Raw genomic sequence first — 25,126 nt, forward strand, 5'->3', positions numbered from 1 at the left:
GTTTACTAAATATTTTTTGTTCTGCATAAACAGTAGATCGAAATCAGTTTAAACTGATATTTAATAGCCTATTTTGCTTTGCTCAAGTTTTGTATATGTAATATGAACTAATTTTACTTTAACTTGACTCATTTCATTATTATGAAGACCGAATTTTTATTTTTATATTCCAATTTTTCTTGTTCAATTAGAATTTTACATCTTTGTGTGCTATTTTTGCAAATGCAGTTAATGAAGAATTTACTTGTTTTGAATCTTGAATTCTTACAATAAACATCACTAGATAGTAAATTTGATGAAAATTGATGAGGTTCTATGATATTTACAAAAATAGCAAATTATAAAAAAAAGAATAAAAGCAAAAAATAATATTTTAGTAAATTAATAAAAGGACCAGTTTGACCATTTTCAAAAAATTATTTACTATATTGGTAGTAGTTTGAAAAATAATATCATAACTTGCGATAATTATTAAGAGTCAGATCGAAATAATTCATTAAAAAAATCCGAGATTCCGAGATTCGAATTTGTGATCTCCTGCTTACTAGACATGCTTTTTAATCAATTTCATCATCGACACTCTAAAGATATAAAACTTCAATCTGTGGGTATTCCACCTGATGATTCTCTTAAAGAATACGTTTTTTGTAACTGTTGTGAAAAGTTTAGATGGTATAAAATCCTGCTAAATTAGTATTCTCAAACTCTCTTCGAGTACTCCCGAATAAATGCCTTATACCCTTAATCCACATAAAATTGGGAACCTTGCGTAAGGGAGTTTGATATTACTTTACTTGATATTAATGAATGATATTTGCGAAATATATATGCTTAATTGTAGTCATAAGATAACATATCGAATTTCATTGATTTAAGTCATTGCGTTAAGGAGTTATTGCTTTAACATGCATGGGAATGTACAAACCGACAGACGACCAGCCATTTGACGTATTTAGATTAAAACTTGATAATTATCTATATTTTAGATGCTAAACTTATGTACTAAATTTTATCCGCTTAGCTCTTTGTGTTTTGTATTTATAAAAATCACTTATAATCGAAACACTAGCCAAAAAAACATCCTGAGAATGGATTTTATACACAATTTGATAGAAATCTATGAAGTAGGTCGTAAATCCACTTACCAAATTTCAGCTGTCTTGCTCAGTGTTTTTAATGTACTATCGTATTCACAACACAACATACAAGCAAAATGTCAAAAATGTATTTGTCGTATAAACGAAGGTCTAAAACGTACAGATCCTTTCGAGTTGTTTGACAATTACAATATTTCCTCTTTACTTTGTATACGAGAAAAATAAAAATTAAAGAAAATACCAACATATTATCAGAATCATCGTAGTATGAAAATTTTTCAGAATTGATTCTTATGCTTTTGATTATACAAATTATTACATCATGTGAGTAAATATCTTACTAATGTACAATTTACAGAAAAAGGACCGTTAGAATCATTATATCTGTCGTTTGATTTCCGAATCCAGGAATTTAATGATCATAACATTAACATTTTAAAAGTTCGGGAAGTAAAATATTAAATGAAACATTAAAATTTTTGATACGTATTTGTTACATAGTTTTAAAAAAATCAGTTCGAAGAAAAATAATTAAATTGAAATAAAAATTTATATGGAATTAAAATCAATACCAATTGAAAGTAAATATTTGAAATTTTAAAGTGGCATGAAAATGGTTTTTGTGCATTAATGTTCACCAAACTCCTTTAAGAAAAACGTAAAAAATATCAAAAAAATTAGCAAAAAACATGAACTTTTTACTTAATAATCACTGTCTCCGGAAATAAGTACAAGCCAAAATTTTTAAATCTAGGCTTAATAGCCTACTTTTCAAAGTATTTTAAAATTGCATTTATGCATTAAACAACTAAAAGAAAAGGACAAATTACAACATAAAATTGAGAAAAAAAATGACATAAGAAACCGGTAACTACAATCTCATATTTTTTTGTATTTTAAAAAACACTTTAATTCACTAAGAGCATTTATGGAGAAAAAGAAACACGTCTGAAGTTTAGAAATGTTCCTCTGAAACATTATCTTAAAGAATATCTTTTTTCTTCGTGTGCTTTAGTCATTTTGTTTTACTGTTCACCAATAGGGAACATTACAATGTTGATGTGTATTAGTCGATTGTCTTTTCTATGACATTATTATTCCGATTTCTAAAAAAAAAATTGACCTGAAGAATATAAGTTTGTTCCAAGTTCTTTTCTAAGCTATTCTCTAGATCTAATTAGCAAATGGGGGACAAAAAAAATTGGCCGTTTGTAATATAATCAGAACTAAATTTTCCAAAGGATCTCTCTTTAAAAATTATTGAAACATTACTCTCTCTAAATGACTATATTCTTTTTTTTAAATAGTTGGATATGAAATGTTAATAATCCTTTTTCTGTAAAAGTACACAAAAAAAATCAAACAAGGAATTTTGAAAAATTGAAACTCGGTGGATTTCAACCCATTGTTATTCAGCCTCTGCGAGTATTTTTTTTTTTTCATTACGAAATTGGATTCGCACCAAAGAAAAAGCCAATGCTTGAAATTAATAGGCAACTAATTGTGAATTACTAATACCTTTAAGTAATGACAGATTATGTTAGGAAATAAAATATATAACGTAGTAAAAATATTTTCTTGTAATTTTCACTATGCGAAGGTGTACCACTTATTCTAAGTAACCACTATATAAATTTACTAATATTTAATATAAAGAATATTATTAATTTACTATATCTCTGAAATATTTTTCTACTTTTTTTTCCTCGTAAGTGCAAAAATGATGCGACCTTTTATTAATTTTTAACTATTAAGTAATTCGTGAATTATACTATAGAAAGAATTTTATTGAGGTAATTAAGAACTTTGAAACATTAATAAAAAAATAAAGACGACTTCTTAACAGTTGTTTCATTATTATCCTTATAAAAACTCATATTTGTAAAAACTATGTCTAGACAAGGATAGTACATTCATTTATTAATGAAGATGCTAGCTTCATATATTTTTAATGTTATTATTCAAAGTATTTTGGAATTTTGTCGTATAAAAAAGATAGTATATTATATATATATAATATATATATTCTTTTTGTTTACATATTTTATTTGAATATTATTAGATGGTTATTTTATTTTATTGTATCGTTGCTTATTAGTGGTCTTATTCTTCTAATGTTTGTGTTTTCTTTTTTGTTAAAATGGTATATCTCTTAGGCCTAATTTCAGGGGATTTTCGGGTCACGAGGAATCAATATTTGGACTTTTTAGTCTGTATTCCTTCACAGAAAAAATCTCTTTTTTTGAATCTCTGCTTGAGGGTGACCCTTGAGATAGTCTTCTGACCAGATTCTTATTTTATTTGGTTTAATTTTGATCATTTTTTTCCTATTTACTTGGTTTTTATTATTATATTATATTATATATATATATTCTTTTATTTCTGTTTTTTTTTTCAAATTAGTAATGTTGAATACTTAACTCGTCTTTCAAAGTTAATCAGTAAATTATTCCTATTATAAAAATAACGTAACTTATGGTTCCATTTTATCAACAATGACCTTCGAAATTTTTCTTCTATCATTCTTTTTTTATAATGTCTTAGAGAAGAATGAAATTCGATATTCCTACTTAAACTCTATCGCTCTTTGCAATCTAGAAACAAATTAGACGTTCAGATTGCTATGCTGGCGGCATTTGCCATATAAGTCTTTAGATATCGGAGCAATTACTTATAATCATATACCAAAATTGCCGTTTGTTATCTTAGAAAAAAGTTTGCCTATATTGTTTGAATAAAAAATTGAATTGTATCATACGGTTTTAAGCCTAAATCATGTATGTAGCCAATGACTCGGATACGAGTCGATGAATTACTCAGGATTGAAATCTGAGAATTAAAGATACAACAACTAACTTCTATTATTAATGATAATATAAAAAATATATAATTTTTAAAAGTCTTTCATTAATATAGTCCTTTCTTGTTAAAAATTTCCTTTCAGAACAATTTTATATATATATATATATATATATATATATATATATATATATATAGTTTTATTCCTTTTTATTTGTGTTTTGAACCCTTTCACTACTTCACCGGCCCAACCGACGGTGCAAATTCTATCCTTACAGGCCGGTTTATATTTTAAATTAGGGGTGTATGATGTAAAAGGAGTTATCACCAAGATTTCCTTTGCTTTTCATCGCACACCCGTCACTTGAAACAGAAATCGCCTCACTAGTATAGATTCGGCCGGGTCAGTAGTGAAAAGGTTGAAGATGAGATTTTACTATCGCTTGCATAGTTATTTCATTACAATAGCCCTAAATTTTGGGCATATAATTTTCTTGATTACTATTTACTGTTTTAGTACCTTTAGAACTTGATTATTAATTTTTTTTATTCAAAACTAATGGCACCGGCAAATAATGAATTTTGAAAAAAAGTGCATAAAAGATTCGAAATTCATAATTTGAAATGTTAAAAACTAGAAGCACAAAATCACAATTATTTAAATAATAAAATAGTAAAAATTGATTTTAATATCAATAAAAGTGTGTTTAGAAAATATTTTTTTAATTTTCCTTCACTTGCATATTTTTAAAAAGTTTCATAGTATACGCTACAATTACAAATAATAAAACTTCATGCTGAATTTAAAACAAATCATTCTTTCTGTACATGCGGTGAATCCAGAAATAATTCATATTCAGACTAAATTAACATTCCATAAAAAAACAGATGAAGACTATATTTGTTTTGGCCTCGTATTTTCGTTTTAGATTATATGATTAACATAACAGCTGACCTTACGTCTAATTTTACAAATTCCCATTCCTTAATAATATGAGGATATCATTAAAATGGTCATTCACAAGCACTCTACGCCAATCTCTGTAATGGTTACACTCCAAAAAAATTGACAATACGCATAACTCACAGAATTAATATGGTGTGTAGTGGAAAGTTGAATATCAAAATAGGTTCAGTTTCCTTTGCGTCATTTGATATATGTATGTAAAAGTTGTAAGTAAATATTTAAGAATTAGGTATTTAAATGTCGCAGTTAGTGTCAATAAGAAAAGAAAGTCGGATGTTATGGGAGGGAGCCCTTTTCGTATATTCTAACACGGTTAAGGGGAGTGGCGTGGAGTACGAAGAAATTAAAAGCCAAAAAAAAATAGTAAAAAGAGAATGACGGGATGTAATCGTGGATGAACTGGTGTATATCAACAACGACAGATGTTGCAATGATTCCGCTCAGAATTCATTTAAGATCATTGATTGAATCGAGTTTCGAACCTAATTTCTAAAATGAGACTTTTCAATTTCAACAAGTTTACTCACATAAGTAATTTATTTGTTTAATGCATATAAAATATGTGGGCTATAAAAATTTTTATAAGCTTAATTTTACCTTTATATCTTACACACAATAATCCTATGGGATAAAATTTCTCTCTTCCTTCTTATTTCCTAATGCTAATACAAATTATGTGATTTTCAAAATTTTATACATTTTGTTAATAGAACCTAATATGCAACAGTTGGCAGGGAAAATAAATTCGAAAATGAAAATTTTTACAGATGACCTCCAAGCGAAAAACTACTTTCCACGACTTAATGCACTTTCACCATAGCAAAACAAATATTTGTTGAATCTCTCTGAATAAAAAATAAATACGTCTACTGAAGAAGTTTCCAGGATAAATAATTTTAATACATATTTTCTAATTAATAATCAAAAATTTATCCCAGTTCCTTTTTATTTTTCATTTTTTAAAGCTATTAGAAGGAAAAATTTCTTCAGATTTAAAGTGTATAATCTGTTATCGTTTCTCTATCTATATCATATTTCCTTTATTGAAAATAAAGTTAACAAGTGAATGAAATTGAAAGTAATACGCCTTTATATACTCGTCAAACACAGAGTACGTGAAATATGAAATTATGTTGTAGTGACTTTTATTTTTTTTTCTTTCAATACTTGCATTTGTTTATGTACTTAAACTAGCATACATTTTTTGCATATGAACGAAAAATAAAAAAAAATGGATGACTAATGCAGCACGACGATACATTTAAGCAAAACAATTCATATTATATGCAGTTTTTTTTATAATTATTAATAATCATTTAATTGTTCCTTTGATTTCGACTTGGTCTCAAAATATCTTAAACATCTTGAAATTTACAAATATGTTTGAGTTTTTACTTAAAATGTAATTTAACCCTTTAAAGGGCCATTTTTTTCTAGTCATATTATGTTAAAATATTTTTAGGCTTGAAATTAGAATAAGAAAACGGATTCATTTAGCTGATTAGATAAATTTAATTTGATTAATTAATTTGTTTAATTAATAATTAAGTATCAAATCAAGACACATTTTGTGTAAAATAAAGAATTAAAGCATCTAAGTTTCTGTCTGTCTAAAAGAATTTGTCAGAACTTATGCCAACCTACATAAATTCATTTAAAGATTGATAAATTTGGTGGGAAGCATACTTTCCATGGCCCTAGAAAGGGTTAACTGAAAATTGTCACTACTTATTACTCTTGACAAATAAATTCGTCATAACACAAATGTGCGTTTTCCCATGACTAGTATATTCGTCAAAAGCAATTAACTGGTTACTAATTTAGAGACAACTAAAACAAACCATAGTACTTGAAAAATCGATCTCTTCTATCGAACTTTTTCCCTCCAAAGGCACACATTTTTTTTTTTATTTTTGGAAAATTCACAATTTGATAATGTTAATTTAAACAGATTCCATAATTTTTAATAGCGATTACATGATAAAGAATTTTATTTTCTAGACCTTTAAAACACATTTTCAAGAGAATGTTTGGATCTACACAAATGATACCACATTCTAAAATCATACTCATCTGATACTGATACGAAACATCAATCACGATCATTATATGCTGGAAAGTGATATGTAAAATAAACTATTCTTTAAACCCTCTAGAAGGTATCTCGAATATTATGATTACGAATTTAAAAATTTACTTTAATAAGAGATTGGTTCATTCGCATCCCGCCGAAAGATCGCTGATTAAGTTAACTCAGTCAGACTACACTGAATGTGTGACTGAAGAGTTCGACCCCTACCCCCTGAAATAAACCAACGGACTCCTGGAGTCTTTCTCATATATTTCTTATTATTATCTTTCAGTCCCCGCATAAAATTGCACACCTTTAGAAAAGCCATGAATGCCTTGCATGACATTGCGGAACAATTGTTACAAAATATTGATGTCTGGCGTAAATCTCACATTTTTGCAAAATCTATTATGTTACTTTTAGTGATTTTTTAAACCATTAATATAGCTATAATAGTAATTAATTACACGAAAGTTCAATTTGTATTTTTGAAGCTACTTTTCAGACTGATTGATATCTTAGCTGGCAACTTTCATTCCAAGCTTCTGAATCACATGAACGGGAGAGCATTTTGTTCATGATGTCAGAATTAATTTACAAGAGGTCTGCCTACAGTACTGATCTTTAGAGGAATTGGGTTCAAATCTGGAATTCTGCTGTTTCGAGGTCAAGACCTCACCACTAGCCCACCATAAAGCTTTGGAATTATTAGATATATTTCGAGAATTACATAAAATATCAATCATTGTGATGCAAAATTCAAGCTTTAATCATCCCGTATCACAGCATCCCTCATACCTTACAGAAATGCTATATCTATAAGGTATGCATCTTTGCTGCAATAAAAGTGAATTTAATATACGACATCTGATGATGAAGTGCTTATTCCGAGATTATTTGTCAGATTCAGGTAATCCTGAAGTTTGTGATTAAGTCATATTGGAAAGTTCTAGTAAAATCAAGATATTTTTTGTTCCTTTTTTTTTTTTTTTAGAAAAAATAAAGAATGCATTATTATACATATTCAGATGTACGGGCTTGTTTCAGTGTTTACGAAGTGGAAAAAATATTTGTATTCGATGTGTTTTAATTCCTTGAGAAATAAAATATTTTTTTAAATTAAAATTTTAAATAAATTTTATAGCTTTTATAAAAACTGTTATTTATTAAACATATGAAAATATTGCATCATTCAGAATAAAGAGTTAACGTAAAAAAAGAAATGCAAATGGTTCAAATTTGATACGACTGCGAATCACGATTAGATATTTTTACTGTAACAAAGTATATAATACTAAATGAATTTGATCAATTTATTTATATAAATATTTTGTTCACACATTTTGGCTCTTTTAAAATGTACTTTTATGTCGTTTATTTTTTTAAATTCTCACAATTTCAGAAAGTTTTTCACTGAAAATATTAATATTTCTTTAGTTATATTTTGACTACACTGGATTCGGAAATCAAATTAAGATCTCTTTATTTTAGCTTCAAATTCAGCTTTCATGGAAGATTAGTTAAATTAGCCCCTTTGAGGGTCTCAAGAAACCTTGAAATTTCAAAATACTAAAAACCAATTATATGAATGGTTTCGATTTTTAGACTAAAGCCCTCTTTTAAACCTACATAAGATTCACAGGAGACGGATTTTAAAATTTGTCATGGTCAAATAACCAAAATGGCTGCTGAATCTGAACACAAATATCTAAACTTATAAGTCAGCGGTTCTTAACCTATGGGTCGCGACCCAAAATTGGGTCGCGAAGCATATTTCTTGGGTCGTGCTGAGTCGAACCAAAAAAGTTAGTAATACAACAAATTTCAGACATTTTAGAAATGACGACTTGAATAAATATCAACAATCGAAAATGAATGTGAACTAACTGAAAAAATTACATGTTTTAAAAATAAACTCAAATTATGGAGAAATAAGGTTGAAATAAAGAAACTTGCTTCATTCCCGACTCTTAATTTACTTGTTGAAGACAATAATATTGATATCACAGATTTTGAAATACAGAAAATTATTATTAATCATTTAGAAAAACTAATAGCAGACTTTGATCGATATTTCCCTGCAGACGATGTTTTCAAATATAATTGGGTTCGAATGCCATTTAATTTTGATGTAAGTGATTTGCATGAGGAATTTGTTAATATTAATCAATTTCAAGAGCAATTAATAGAAATACAAAGTGACCAAGCACTTCGATACAATTTCTACAAAAACACTGAATCTTTGTGCTTTCTGGTTAAAATTAAAAACCGAAAAGCCAATAATTGTTAAAGCAACAACTTATATGTGTTTGCAACAACATATATGTGTGAGGCTGGTTTTTCGGCTCTGTGTGTAATCAAAAACAATTACCGGAACAAGTTAAATCCTGAAATAGATATAAGGTGCTCCTTGACAAGCATTCAACCGAGGTTTGAAGATCTTTCAAAATGTATTCAAGCACAAGGTTCTCATTAAAACTGTATGACTTGCATTTAAAATTTAAAAGACTTAACATATGCATTGATATTTCTTTTTTTTTTAGGAATAAGTTAAAATGTCAATTATTTTCAAAAAGTTATAAATATATTTTAATTTGGTCAATAAAAATTATTAAAAACACTTGATTATTAAATAAATTTTCCTTGGATCGAAAAGTACTTTTGTTTATCTTTATTATTAAAAAAATAAATAAAAAAATTGTGAGTTAAAAAAATTTTCATCGTAGGATTGAAGATTTTTTAAAAATACAATCTAAAATAAAGCAATGAAAAAATTTTAACTTTTTTTTTGGGTCGCGACATGAGCATATTTCTCAAATTTGGGTAGCGACTTAAAAAGGTTAAGAACCACTGTTATAAGTCATAGCAACGTGACATTATTTAACTGAGAATCTATTGATTTACCAAGAACTAAGCTCTCATGGGCGATGAATATTAGTTATACAATTGCATTCAGAAAGCTCAATAAGCCCAGTGTTTCAAGACTTGAACCTCGAAGACTATATAAAGTAATACTGACAGTATATAAACATAGGAATCAAAAATTGACAGAGAGGTATACTTTCTACTACAAATTAATGCTACCTGCGGTGTTGGAATGTCTGAGGAATTATTGTTGACAAATGATTATGATCCAAAATATCCAAATATCCTAAGCTGATTAATTTAGACTAAAAGCAAGAACAATTCAATGATACAAATATGATTCAAATAAAGATCATTTTACTGAGTGATCATTACACGTAAGTTATTATCGTTTTTATAAAAAAATTTGCTCAAAACATTATAAATAATTTTAACCAATTAGCACAAAATTCCTCCTAATAGTGGTATGAATTCCTCTAGACATTCAGAATATCGGAAAATCTTAAAGATGCCGTACATTATCTTGAATTAATAGAGAATATCTAAACAAATTTATCTGCATTATTGGTATCATTCCAAAACTAAAAAGATGTCAAAAATTTTATTTTATTTGTTGTAAGAAACTTATTAACTTTCTAATAAGACGTCGACCTATTTGAAACATTTATCAGTATTTCGATTCATACAAAATATAAGCGAAAACTGATATAGTTAAATGTGTTCAAATAGTTCTTTTTCCATAATGTCTTCATTCGATTAAATTAATTAATTCCACTCATTTACAGATTAAATATAAACGGAATCTGAATGTTCTTTAGTTATAGACCATTATTTACAATTTCAAAAAATTAAACAACGAAATTCTATTATTTTAAACCTGTGTCTTAAAATTTACTAATAATGGATTTACGATAAATAAGAAGTTAAAATCTTTTTTTCAGAAATCACAAACAAAAGATACTAAAGCAGAGAAATTAGAACTGAAGAAAGTTTTGCCTTACCTTTGATAAAATCCACTGCTTGCTCTAAAACATGTCTCCTCATCACAATTACCCAAATCATAACCCCAAGTTTGATATCGGGTAAGACGTTTTTCTGCCGATTTATCCAGTCCATGGCGTACAGTATGCATTCTAGTACTTATGCACCTCCCTGTAGCATAATTCCACCACAAATACGCTGGTCCCCTCTCTCGTATATCATCATCAAGATACGATGATGACATTTGCCATCAATTTCGGCAACTCCCTTCAAGGGCCACATGAAATTGAACGAAGTCAATTTACTTTTCTTGAAGGAAGGAAAAAATTCTTACAAAATTACTGGCATGAGTCTATTTTATGTTTAGGTATATTTTCAAATCTTGATTGTTATTTAGTATATAGAAATATTTTATCTCCAATTTCATTAAGGTTTGTTTATTACTAACACAAATAATTATTAACAAACAACGGATTTAATATTAACACAAACATTGTACTTATTCCAAACAAAATTAATTATTAGCATTTCAAGCATAATAAACAACTAAATATAAAACCACATTGCATCATTCGATTCGATTCGAAGATAATCTTCTTCAGAAGTTAAAATTGTTTTCTTCTAAAACTCGACACGTTATATTTAAATATTTGCTCTTAAATTGAAACTCTGTGTAACCATTGGCTCTGGAGGATATTCGATTCTACTAAGTGGGTATCAGAGGAATACGCAATGCCCTCTTGCGGCCTTAACGAGAAAAGAATAAACCTCAAGTTAAAGAAACTCATCTATTTATTTGATTATCTCTTTTCTAGTTCTAGAAGTAAGTGATTCAGGGAGAATCGCTATAAATTACATTCCTTATCTTCAGTAAGAATGATCAATTTGGTTTGCAGAGGGCTGAAGTGAATGTAACCAGAAAAAGCAAAGAATTGAATTCTTTTGATAAGGAAATAGTTTAATTCAGATGAGAATTATGCCAATTATAACGAATGAAGTTAGCTGAAAAGGAAGATATATAGCATTATATATCTTAATCTAGAAAGGAATTACCATTTTTGGATGCAATTGGGTAATAATTACCTAAAGCTAGATTTTTTTTCAAAATATAAAGAAAAACCTTAAAGATAACAGATTTTGAATTAAAGAAATAGTTTTAATAATCATTCTCTATATTAATAAACTTCTTTCATTTATTAATAATGTATATTTTTCTAAAGCTCTTAAATAAGTAATTATCTTCAATTAAAATATATTGTAATTATAATATATGTTCAACATATATTTAATTTAAAATCACAAACTCGTCTTCATAATGGCTGGAAATCGTGAGAAAATTACTTTAGCTAATTTGAATTGTAGTTTATATATACCAATTGTTATACTAGTTATAGCAATGAAGTCAACTGAAAGGACAAATGTATATTTTAATCCAATGTTATAAATCGATCAGAGATATTACCATTTTTGAATAAAGAATTCAGATTTTGTTTCAAATATATTTTTGCCCAATACGATGCAATTTTGGAACAGACCTAGTAAGTTTGAACCGTGGACAAATGATGTGCCATATCTTTTCTAAATTTTCCCGCCATACTAACAGGAGGACATTAGAATCCTACGGATTTAGAATGCACCAAAATTACTTAAATAGTTGTGATTCAATGAAATTGGGTTTACCTTGAATCATCTAATCCCAATCCGATATTTTACCAATAAACTACCACGAACTAAATAAAGAAGATTGGAACAAAATTCGAATAAAGAAATTAATTTTAACGTTTGTACAAAAATATTTTCATGAATATTATTCCATTGGATTCATGAAATAAAGCGCTTTTAATCATTAAAATGAAAAATATTGATATATCTTAAAATGTTTGATGCTATATGTAAAATATTAATTAATAGTTATCAACAGATTACTCTAATTTTCTATAGAGATGCAGAGATTAGTTATTTTTTATAATAAACTAATTTAAATTATATAAATCATAGTTTTGTAATCATTCAGGATATTAATTGCTTGGTAATCATTTATTCTCATCTGTATTCTGATAATTAGTAAAACTCGACTCTGTTATTTCAATTACTAACAAAAATGAATTTATAAGAAGTAAATTAATCTCTCTCATTCATTTGAGATAAGATTTTACTCTAAAGATAACACATTTAACAGAAAGTCGTAGAAATATGATTTGGTTTAACCCTTCCTTATTCTGTCAAAATGCATATTTAATGTGTCTTCAGAAATCTAACCCTTCTATGATGGTTTAAAATAAAAATTTAAACAGAGGAGTAGCATTAAAATGTTATCTCCTTTGCAGACCTTAAAATCAAAATAGCGAATTCCGTTCCCTATACATCACATTATTAAAAATGGTTCAATATGAATTAAAAATAACTTGCTGTTTTTTACAGATCAAAGCCCTAATTATAATCTGTTTCTCAATCACAGTTTTCATGGTAAAAAAATCTTTTCATATATTTTTTTCTGTCATGATTGGACATTCTACCTCATAAATTTATTATTCATTTTTTTTTCAAAAAAAGGTGCAAGATGCAAGTTTAGATTTATAAAAAGAAAATCATTGCAATTATTTCGTAGGTTTTCAGACTAATTACTATATTCATCTTGATATAAATCTTCTCTTTTGAAATCATTATTGGTTAAAAAAATATAAACAGAATGAAACTACCTGCTGAAATTCACAAAAAAAATCACAAATTACCGAACTTGTCAATAAAATTGAAGAATTCAAGGATATAATTCTGTTAGAAACAATGGATATACTATTCCTTTTATGATTTTTTTTCTTTCTCCAACAATTTTTAAGGTGAAAAAGAATTGATATAGCTATATATAAAACATGATCATAACTGAAGAGAACCTAATCGATTTTACTAAAAGAATTAATTCCAAATGAAGAAAAAATGTCTACGATTTAAATTTTTCTCTAACAGTCTTTAAGCAATAATTTTGCATAATTCTCTTGCAAATACTTTTTATCATTAAGACATTTTCCTGTATTTCAACAGTTTTAATTATTTGGTGTAGAGGATCATGTATTAAATGACTTGTCATTTACGTCAGTGCTTTGTTGATTTGTATATATGACTTTGTTTCGTACTTCAAGCTATATTTTATAACGTTGCACGAAACTTATCAAGAAAGTAAGATTCCTATGGAAGATGGTGTGTGTGTATATGTGTTGAGTGGGGTGAATTGTATTTTATCTGATACCAGAACCCTATTTCCATTAAAGATGCTGTGTAAATATTACCACATGATAAGTAATACATTCTTTTAACAATAGTAATAAAAAAAAAACAAGATTATATGATGCAAGCTAAAAAATGAAAACAAACAATTGGTAATTCATAAGAAAACAGTTTTGGATCATGATCACATAGGTTTAGATTAGTTATATTAACATCCCGTTTTAAAGCAACAGTAGGGCTATTTTGGGACGGACCTCGTACTTTTGAACCACGGTCAGATGGCGAAGACCCTTTTCCACACCACACCAGCGGGAGGACGTTTGACCCGGTCGTTTAACGTGCACCGAACCCACTTACATGATGGTTCTTCAGTGGAATAGGGTCTTGAACCTGTAAACCTCCGGTTTAGAAGCCGAGACCTTCCCACCAGACCACCGCGGCCTTCATGATTGCATAGGTTGACTGCTATAGGTTTTGGATCATGATCTCATAGGTTCTGAAATAAAAAGAAGGCAATTCTTGAACAAACTGAGTTTTCAAACTGCTGTATAAATTTCGAAAGGGGGAACTGTAAAAGGTAGCGATAAACTAAAGCATAAAATGGATTTGGAATTGAATTGGAATTTGAAATTAAAGAGCTGTAAAGCCAGTAGCCCTTGGATTGCTAGAAATAGCACATCGTTTCTCTTTACTTTTTGTTGAAAAAATGCCATTTCATGTCCACCATAATCGCAAGTCTTAAATAGCGAAAGACTAAAAAATATGCTTGATACGCTTAGATCATATCTATAATATTTTAATTGTGCAATCTTCCATATTCCTCGAATTAATGCTCTCGTAGTGGTTTCAATTGTAATATTGCTTCGCTTCCCCACAGGTTTGATAACTATCCCTTAAATTTTAATAAGACCTCATGAACAAACAGTGTTTCCAGGGAAATTTCGAAGGTTGTCAAAATATCTCCTTTCAGGATAACAATTAGAAAACCGTCTTTTGTTAATGAAATGAAGTACAACTAGTGAGTCACAGTATTAGAGTTTATAATTTTTGATCCTTAAGGAATTTCGTAATCGTTTGCAACCAGAATTTCTGACCTTGCTACAAGAACTCTTTCAGAAGCAACTTTTTATATATGAAATTATGTGCTAGAAGAATGTCAAAGAGTAAAGCACTCGGACACATATTGATATATGTCAGGCGGCGAATTAAAAAAACTCAAATGTAAGATATTTGAACCCATGTTCCTATAATGATCTCGACGTCAGGTATGAATGAGTTGAAATGTAAATGCAGTGATTGCTGCGTTTTTCCCAATAAGTGGTTCTATGTAACAATTACTGTACTGAAATGAAAATTTTATCTTCTGTATTCCCATCTAAGTATTAAGTTATTTATGTTTCTTCAATTTTCATTGTTTTAAAATAACATTGCTTTATTTATTAATAATTTTTTACCACATTATTTCTCTCTCACCCACATACATGTGCTTTTGGATCAAAATTTCTGAAAAGGTCTTATTTTTATATATCTCTCTCTGTATATGTGTGTGTGTGTTGTCCAAAACCCAAGGTGTTCCCAGCATTAACATTGCAACAATTCATAGTTGACCATTTTCATTGAAGTTTTCTTATATGAAAGGAATTAAGGGAAGTTAAATAAAAAATAGACTGTTCACATCCAAAAGCAAAGAAAGTGTAGACTTAGACCAACAGACCAGCTAATCAACTGAATGTTTATTAATTCTAATTCTATAACTTAAAAATAAAGAAAATATTTAGAGGATTTTTTTTATATTTCAGATAATGAAGATTTAAAATGTAAATTTACCTTGGAAACTGAATATACTAACTTAAAAGAATAAAACAAACAAAAATTTCTTGGAAATGTTGTCGAAGCTAAATAAGCCTCACAAAATTACGAAATCATTACTTTTGCAATCAGTAGCAGATGATGGAATTTTCTCAATTTCAAATACATCAAGTTAACAGGTGTTAATCAGGGAATCGATTTTTGCAATAGGTAATGAATAGAAAAGGTTTTTTACCTTCATATTTACATGACTATTGAAATTTAAAAGAGTTTAGAGCATTAAACATTATAACATTATAAAATAACAGCTTAAACGCTATAAAATAGTCCTATTTCATACTTGATTTGTCTTTATTATTTTAAATAATCATTTTCAAAATAAAGCAAGCATATTTTTCACGTTAAATTTGATGCAATATCGTCTCAACGTGGGTGAACTCAAATTCAGTAAAACTATGAAAAGTATTACTGTAAAATACACTTAAAAATCGAACGGTGGGAAAATAAATACAGAAATTAAGTTGATAACATTATGAAGTACATTTGAATTTTAAAGTCTTTTAAAAATGGGTAGGAAAGTGGGAAATTACTACTTTCTTAAAACTCAAGAAGAAACTATAAGCCAAATATAATTGCTGCAGGTCCAACGACTTGCCTTTAACAGCGTTTTGAAACCTTTTGTCATCATTTATGTCTAATTATCTATGTCTCAATTTACTGATACTGTGTCAATTTACTGATACTGTGTCAAACTACTGATACTGTGTCAAACAATAAACATTATCATTAAAATCAGTATTGACAAATTTTCATTCAACGGGATTATATCTTAATATGTTGTTAATTCTGTATTTTCTTCTATACTGTGCTATTTATAAAGCATCTTTCGTCGTTTTCTCAATTTCAATACTTTCTTTCTGCAATTGTATTTTATTAAAAGTAACAAAAATCATCAGTTGAGCATATTCATATTAAAATACTTATGCATATTTCTTTTTTATGTACAATATTCTAGAAAATTAAAACATCGATATTTGCTGATGAATTTAAATGGTCGTCACCTAATTCATTTGCCATGTAATACCAATGTTCCAAAGAAATGAAAAAGAATTAATCATCTAAGTGAAAAGTAATAATAAAAAATAAATATTTTTTAAAATATCCTTTTATGCATTGTAACGTAATTTTATTTTTCGTTTATGTCTAACCCTTCAATTTTTTACTTTGATTTTACTATTATTGATAAAAGTACCTTCTATTTTCAATGCATTAAAAATGTTTTTTTTTACTTAATTAATTTTTTTGTCTATGATATCATTTATAATAATAGATCAAATTTCGCCATCTTTCTTTTTTTTTCTTAAATTCTATACTAAATTTTTCTTTCATAAAAATTAAGATTAAGATAACATTAGATGATTAATGGAGAATTAAGTACTCAAAATTTTAAAGCATTATGTTGCAAATGAAGCTAGAATGCTTATTATACTCTTAAAACATACTTACATTAAAAATAAAATTTTATACCAAATATTATATTGTGTAAAACCTCAGAAATCTAATAAGTCAATAATTAAGTAAAAGAATTCTATTTTAAAAAATCTGTTTATATAAATTATCTGTAAGAGGATATCTTAAACACAAGTATGCAAAATATAAAGCTGAAATTTAAAATAAAACAACTCACAAATAAATAAAATATTGGCCTTTCCTTTGCAATCGCATCGAAACTTCAGCTCGACGAAGTGCTGAATGTTGGTCGCAACATTTATCGGAACTACTTTTAGTTTCAAGCCAAAGAACATCATCACTACGACCAAAAATACTATAGAATTTGTAACGTGCCATTGACTTTGTCACGTACCAACAAGACAAAATCCATTAGTATGATTTAGGAAAGTTAAAGAAACCATTTCAGCAATGTTGTGCTATTATTTTCGATTTTCAGAAGTTCGAAATGTCATAAAGGAAAGCATTTTACCATATGTGTTCCACACTTTGTAGAAATTGTTTTTATTTCATCAATATATTACAATTTTTTTTCAATGTGTTTATTTCTCTGCAAAATACACAACTCCGAATTATCTTTTTGAATCTATTTCTTTCCAGAACTCGAAATGTCTTTGATTTTAAAATTTATGATTATAGGAAATGACGTTTCTATTGAAAGAATTTTCTAAAAACACGAACAGGATAAAATGAGTGTAATATATGAGTTCTGAAATATATGTGCATTAAAGTAATGCAATTTATATAGAAATGTCTTACTTGAAATCCAATTTTTCGTACAACATAGGCATTATTCTAAATTAAATAGATTATAAATAAAATATAAAATGATCAGTTTCCAGTTATCTAGTGTGCTAAAGCCTTAACATCAGATGATTTTCAATGTAAGGAAGATGATTAAGTTTTATGTTCCTTATCTATGCTCTCAACCAGCATTATTCAAAAGCTGGCAGAACTATATGTCTTTAGCAGTGATTTTTTCACTATGAAAAGACTGGTTACTGGAAGCATTCTAATTTTTCTTTCAAACTAAAGGCAAATTAGGACCAGTTTCTCCTGAGATTTCTATAGCTCCGGTTTATTTCAGGACTTTAGAATATTCAAGGATGGTTTTACCATATTGAAGGATGAATAAGATTTCTTTTCAAGAACCCTGAAAGTCTCATTTAATATGCTTACCTTCGGTTTCTTTCTCCGTTTAGTATTTTGAATCATACTATTTTATTTTAATTTGAAACTCGTATATTTATTGTTCGTATGGCTAGTTCAATTATTGGTTACAGAAGCTACTTAACATATTTCTGCCAATAATCAAGGTTTTCTGTATTGTTAACTAAAATATGAAAGTATCCTTCTTAATCCTTCATTCAGTCCCATATTTAACGAAATCAACACATCTTGACACTTGCGCAAAAACACGAAAAATTTTAGATTAGACAGTACCAGGAAGATCCAAGGTCGTCTAATTAGCTATGAATTCATACTTACCTTTTATCATAAATCCTTGAGTTATAGATACACTAAATCAAGTGGTATTAAAAACAATAAGACACGCAAATTATGATACAAGTAGTAAAGAATATTCAAAAATTAATAATCATGCCTTATTTGTCTTTTTATTACCAATATATAGAAATTCATGACAAAATACTTAGACACTGTCCAATACATCATATGAAGTTATTAAATTTCGACAAGGGAACTATTTTTACAGTATACTCATTTTATTGAACTGTTTGCATGCATTTTATCATTGAAAGGAACCGTATAGCAAAATCTAACACCAAAATATTTCAATTATAAAATGGCTGCAGAAACCACATTAATGTTAAATTTGACGAAGTTATTCACGCAAGATTTCTTTAGGCTACAATTTTCATAAATCTTACTAACAAATTGAAGTATACCGTGCAAAAGTTTTTTTACCCTAAATGTCCATCACCCCCGGGGGGGGCGGGGGGGGGCTACTCGAAATGAGGATGAGATGCTTTCGGCATAGTTGCTGGATCTCGCCACCCTAGTGAGTACACGAAAAGATTGGGATCTGGTTCCTCCCATTGATGATGGAACGTATTTACTTCGGGAAGGGTTGTAGCGTGGCCGGTGATGGCCCTTAGAATTCAACCACAGTTCCTGCTAGTTTTGCTGTTGCGGCGGTTTGGTCATTCAGTATTTATTATCCGTGTGCCTTCAGGCGGGTCGGAGAGTCAGTGATATGGTTACCTTAATTGTTCCACATATTATGAGAATTGATACAGTTTTAATATCGGACTTCTGAAATTTATTGCTTTAAATATTTATCTTATTCCCAATCTTTACAAGTATGTTATTTGAAAACAAATCTGTGGAACATTTTAGGTAAAATTTATGATACTAACAATGCATAGCAAATAACAGAAAAATAAATTGAAATATTTATTTGTAACATAATAATGCCAATGTTCTACAAATTTCATTGTATTCAGTTTCCATAGAAACATGAAGCTCATATATATATATATATATATATATATATATATATATATATTGTCACGTATGTACCCTTAAAATACATCTTTTATTAAAAGTCTACCGGTTCATTCTTAGAAACATTTTTAAAAAGTTTATAAGGGATAAACATTTGTTTTGCCAAGGGAAAATTGGTAAAAAGTTAATCGATTTAATTTTAACACATTTTATAGATGGTGTTGTGTTCGTGCGTCAACAAAAATAAAATGCAGACAAACATACTATAAAACCAAATCCTATTACATTATAGATAATATTATCAAATTTACATCAACTTATTTTTTTATTCAAATATTATTCAACATTCTAGCATCGTTTTAAAACAACAAGTTCCAAAAGTATCACTGTTGCCAATCTGAATTTTACAACTATTTACAAAATAAAATTTATAATTATTAAAATAATCGTTATGTTACGACATAAATCGTAAATATTTTATTTAAAAGTAGCTAACGATTATTTTAATAATTATAAATTTTATTTTGTAAATAGTTGTAAAATTCAGATTGGCAACAGTGATACTTTTGGAACTTGTTGTTTTAAAACGATGCTAGAATGTTGAATGAAAATAAGTTGATGTAAATTTGATAGTATTATCTATAATGTAATAAGATTTAGTTTTATAGTAAGTTGGTCTGCATTTTATTTTTGTTTACGCACGAACACAACAGTTAGCTACTTTTAAATAAAACGATTACGATTTATGTCGCAACAATAGTTTAAAATCTTCTTTTTTGCAACTTCCTTTTAATACAACCTTTCAGTGAATTTTATTATATTTCAAAAAGATAGGAAAATAAATAAAAAGAGGCTCCTATGTTTAAAGAGTTTTTAAATTTTAAAAGCATTACACCAATTAAAATGCTCGAAAAATTTGCGCTATATCTATGAAAATACTTGCTCATTGCATTTATCAAGGAATTATAAGTGGGTCCCTTGAAAAAAATATTATATTGTGAATTTTAAGATATTTCAGCCATTCAGTTATTTGATTTACATTGATTACTGAAGATTCTAAAATAGATTGCTATGCCAAAGAAAAAAAAACAGTTAGAAATTATTTTAATGTTCTATTAGAGAAAGAAACACTGATCAAAATAATTTTCCTTATGGTATTATAAAAGAAACTCTACATTTAGCAAAATGAATATATTAGGATAAATATTCTTGGAGACGGATTTCCAAGTTACTCTGTGTTGAAATGAAAATCATTATTTATACTAAAGCATAATTTAAAGCTTGATGATGCTATAGATTAGACAAAATTTGTTTTGCTGTTTTGTTTTTTTCAAGTTTTGTTAAGCATGTTAATACATAACCATTAAATCTCTCAATCATTACTTAAATTTTCCTTTCCCACATACGACAGAATAAATTTCGCTCAGTTCATAAGAAGTCTTCAAGTGCATTAAATTATTTGAAAAAAAATGGTTAATTAAGAACTGAATAAAACTTTCTACATTTGGCTCGCTTTCCTTATGTAATTAATACAAAAATAAATGAAATATTATTTTTTTGAATTTCACCAAAAATATGTCTGTAATAATTATGCAATATTCAAAAATAATGATTAGAAAATTATACTGTAATTAATTAGGTTCTAAAGTCAAAATTCAATGTATTAAAAAATGCTCAAGTATACATATGCATTGTGTGAGTTTGATTTTTTAAGAAACATCTTATAGGAAACTAATTGTTCGTTTAACTGATTTTTTAATTGTTGGATATTTTTGTAAAATTTGAAACAAAATTTAATTTCGGATCCGAGATGCTTAACGGTACTGTTTTTTTATTTTTATTTATTTATTTATTCATTTGCTGATACGATCTCAGGAGGCAATATGCACATATTTTATCAAATTCAAACGAAAAGAACGTCCACCTCCCCATAATAAAATGCATTTGGGGGGGAGGAATGAGGTGAAATGCGTTGGGGGGGGGATTGTTTTTGCACTAATGAAATACCTTAGACAAGTATGTTTTTAACTTATGGTTTTTATTTATTTTTCTTTCAAAGAGTAGTTGAGACTATGTTTTATTTTATGATTAATAAATTACTTTAAAGAGAATCCTAATCTCATAGCTGAACCATCTATTACGACAATTCCTTGTGAACTAGTTCTGCTAAAAGTTGTCTTTGACAACAAAATTAACTTTGATCAAAAGCTTGCAATAAAAGTACTCTTCCTTATTTTATTGGAAGAAAGTAGCAAATTAATCAAAGCTGATGAATGAGTGTTTATATTTCTCTAACCTCGAAAATATGATTTAGGTTCTAGTCCATAATTAAAGAAGATCAGTAACAAATCTTTCTGGAAAATTAAACTTCTAAAAGATGGAGACAATTAAACATACGACTTAAAAATAAAATTAGTCATTCAATTAGTGCAAATGGATGGAGATAGCACTAATTTAAATAGAGCATCTCCATTAATTAGTTTACTTGACTTTTGCGAAGAACTGGCATTATTTTCAAATAATAAAAGTCAGAGGCTTGTATCATCGAACGCTATATGGTAGTTTTGAGTTTCTAAGAAATCAGACAAAGAAATATTTTAGAAACCTTTTTAATATTAATGTGTGCACAATATTTTACAAAATTCTTAATGATTGCAGCAAACTAGACATGTTTCAGTTATCCGTAATTAGTGATCATTTGCATAACTGATTACCTTGAGAAATTGGCTACGTTTTGTTTCAGGAATAAAATTTTTTAAAAAATGGAGTCTCGAAAGTCGGATAGAATTTAATATATATTCCAGGTGGAAGCGTAAAGAATATATAACCGTTTAAAAATGTATTCTTTTAAAGATGATCTGGAAAATAATTTTTAAAAATAGGTAATGGAATAAATGCAGAGGACTAGAGAAGATTCTTACTATGCAGAATATGATTGCAAATACCGAAATTTTTTTAAAAAAAATACATTGTACTATTGGTTACGGGCTTTAACAGTCACCTTTTGAGGAAAAAAAGTTATTATAATATAAATTTTAAGACATATCCATATAAATTTATCAATCGTTGATTAAGTAATACCCCAGCTAAATATTTTATAAAGATATTCTGTAAAATATTTTACATAATTTTCAAAATACATTAAAGATTTATCTTTACTTACATATTGCAAGTAAAGATTTTTGAAGAAATTTTTGAATTCAAAAATTAAGCACTGGCCGTTACATTTTTTTTTTTTACATACTTATTTGCTTGAAAAATAGAAGACAATAAAACAGTTAAGAGTTTTCTGGAACACACGAAACACTGGTGATTCAACTTTTTTTATGAACTTTTCAGAGTAACCTCTTCTTTTCTCTCGTTATAAACACTCTACAATGAAGTTGAAATTCAAGTAACTCTACCTGCATTTACAATCAAGCATGCTATTATTGAGGCTAATTGGTCTTGCTTCTTATAAGAGGAGATATTATGACAATAAAAGAAGTACTAGAAACATACTGGGTGATTAAATGGTGAAGAAATAATCATTCAAAAAACTAAACATTTGATCGAGGAATACTTGTGTCAAAGACAATCAAGAACACGACATTCAACCGACGAATGTTTATAATAATCAACCGAACGAGAAAAATATAGAATATTACTACTGCTGCAACTTAAATAGAATAGAAATTATGACGACTATTTAGCTAACGGATTAATTTTACATTAAATATTATCTCTCACTGAAATGCAATTCATATATATAACATTTAATATTGATTGCAATTGATATTTCTCATTAAATTGACCTTTTTGATTCACATGTGTATAAAATCAAGTTTAAATTTTGACATTAGAATTGCTTAATTAGAATCCTTATTTAAATAGAATTAAATTTGCTGAATAATTATTGCAAAAGGTGAAACTGATATCGAATTTAGAGTTCTTTTGAGAGGTTGATCAATTGGAAAGATGATCATCTTCTTCTTCTTGAGAGATGATCGTCTGAAATATGTTTAAAATACTTATAAAACTTAATTGATTCAAAGAACAAATTATTCAGGTTGTTCAGAGCCAAAACATTGTCAATGTATTATTTAATATTTATTACTAATGAAAAAATATTTAAAAAGTTTCGTTATTTGCAATTTTTAAATAATTGAAAAAAGTTCTGTAAAGTAATGTATTCAATTATTATTATTTTAAAACTTTACTCTGTGCTGTGTGTGACAGAAACAGTAAGCAAAAATAGTTTTCTACAAAATTTCAAGTCATAAATTAATATATTTATTAAAAATAATTTTCATAATTAAGTAAGAAGTCATTGAGATACATTGATGGGCAATATTGAAGTTGCATCTAAGTATTCCTAAGCTGGTAATCTAATTTAAAGAGTTAATATTCTTTTCTAAATTTCATTTATATATAAAAAATTAAAAACAAATATCACAATATTTAATACAGCTAAATGTCAGTGCATTTTCTATTTCAAGCTATACTTTACAATATACAAATTTTATATTTTTCGAATATGATCATCGCTACACCAATTCGATGCGAATTTTAATTTCCAAAAGCAAATTATAAATATGTGTTTCTAATATATTATTAACTTGAATTCAAAATATGAAATTAAATTACTTAAAAACTAGTCTTGAATTATATTGTAGAATTCTGGAAATAAAACTTTAATATGATGACAATAACAAACCATATTATTTTGAGTTCATGGCCATTATCAACAATATTCCCTAAAGAACATCCTGTTTTCTCTTGATAAGAGAAACTTCAAAGTTTCTTTGTCACAAGCTGTTTCCTTTTTCTCTAGAATTATATGGCAAAGTCCCAACATATACGTTATTTGGAGTATTTCTATTAAATACTTCATTTATCTGTTCAAAAACTTTTTTCAGCGATTTTGAAATGTTTTTAAACTCGTCAAGTGTGGTTTTTATTTTCACAAATCCACAAGAATTAAACGCATTCACTGGTAAAATACACCAATAAAAGGAATATGAAATTACTTCTGGGACACTTATTTCTGTTTTTATAAGATTGCTGAATAAATTACAGAACACAGTTAGTTGAAAATTTTATTTTATGTACATTAAATATTGGAAAATTTCATTGATTCCTTTAAAAGATTCATTGTTTGCTTTCCGATTTCTTTAATCAAAGAATAACGGTAGCGAGAATTAATTTAGGAATTATTTTTTTCGTTAAATTTATATAGTGGTTTACATCCATGCTTGAGAAAAAAAAGGTAACATTTATTGTCAATAAGAATTTCATGTATTCAGTCCCCAAGTCTCCCATTTTGAAAAACTTTGATTAAGATTTTTTTTTTTCACCACA

The sequence above is a fragment of the Argiope bruennichi genome, chromosome 4, assembly GCF_947563725.1.
Source record: "Argiope bruennichi chromosome 4, qqArgBrue1.1, whole genome shotgun sequence".
Lineage (NCBI taxonomy): Eukaryota > Metazoa > Arthropoda > Arachnida > Araneae > Araneidae > Argiope > Argiope bruennichi.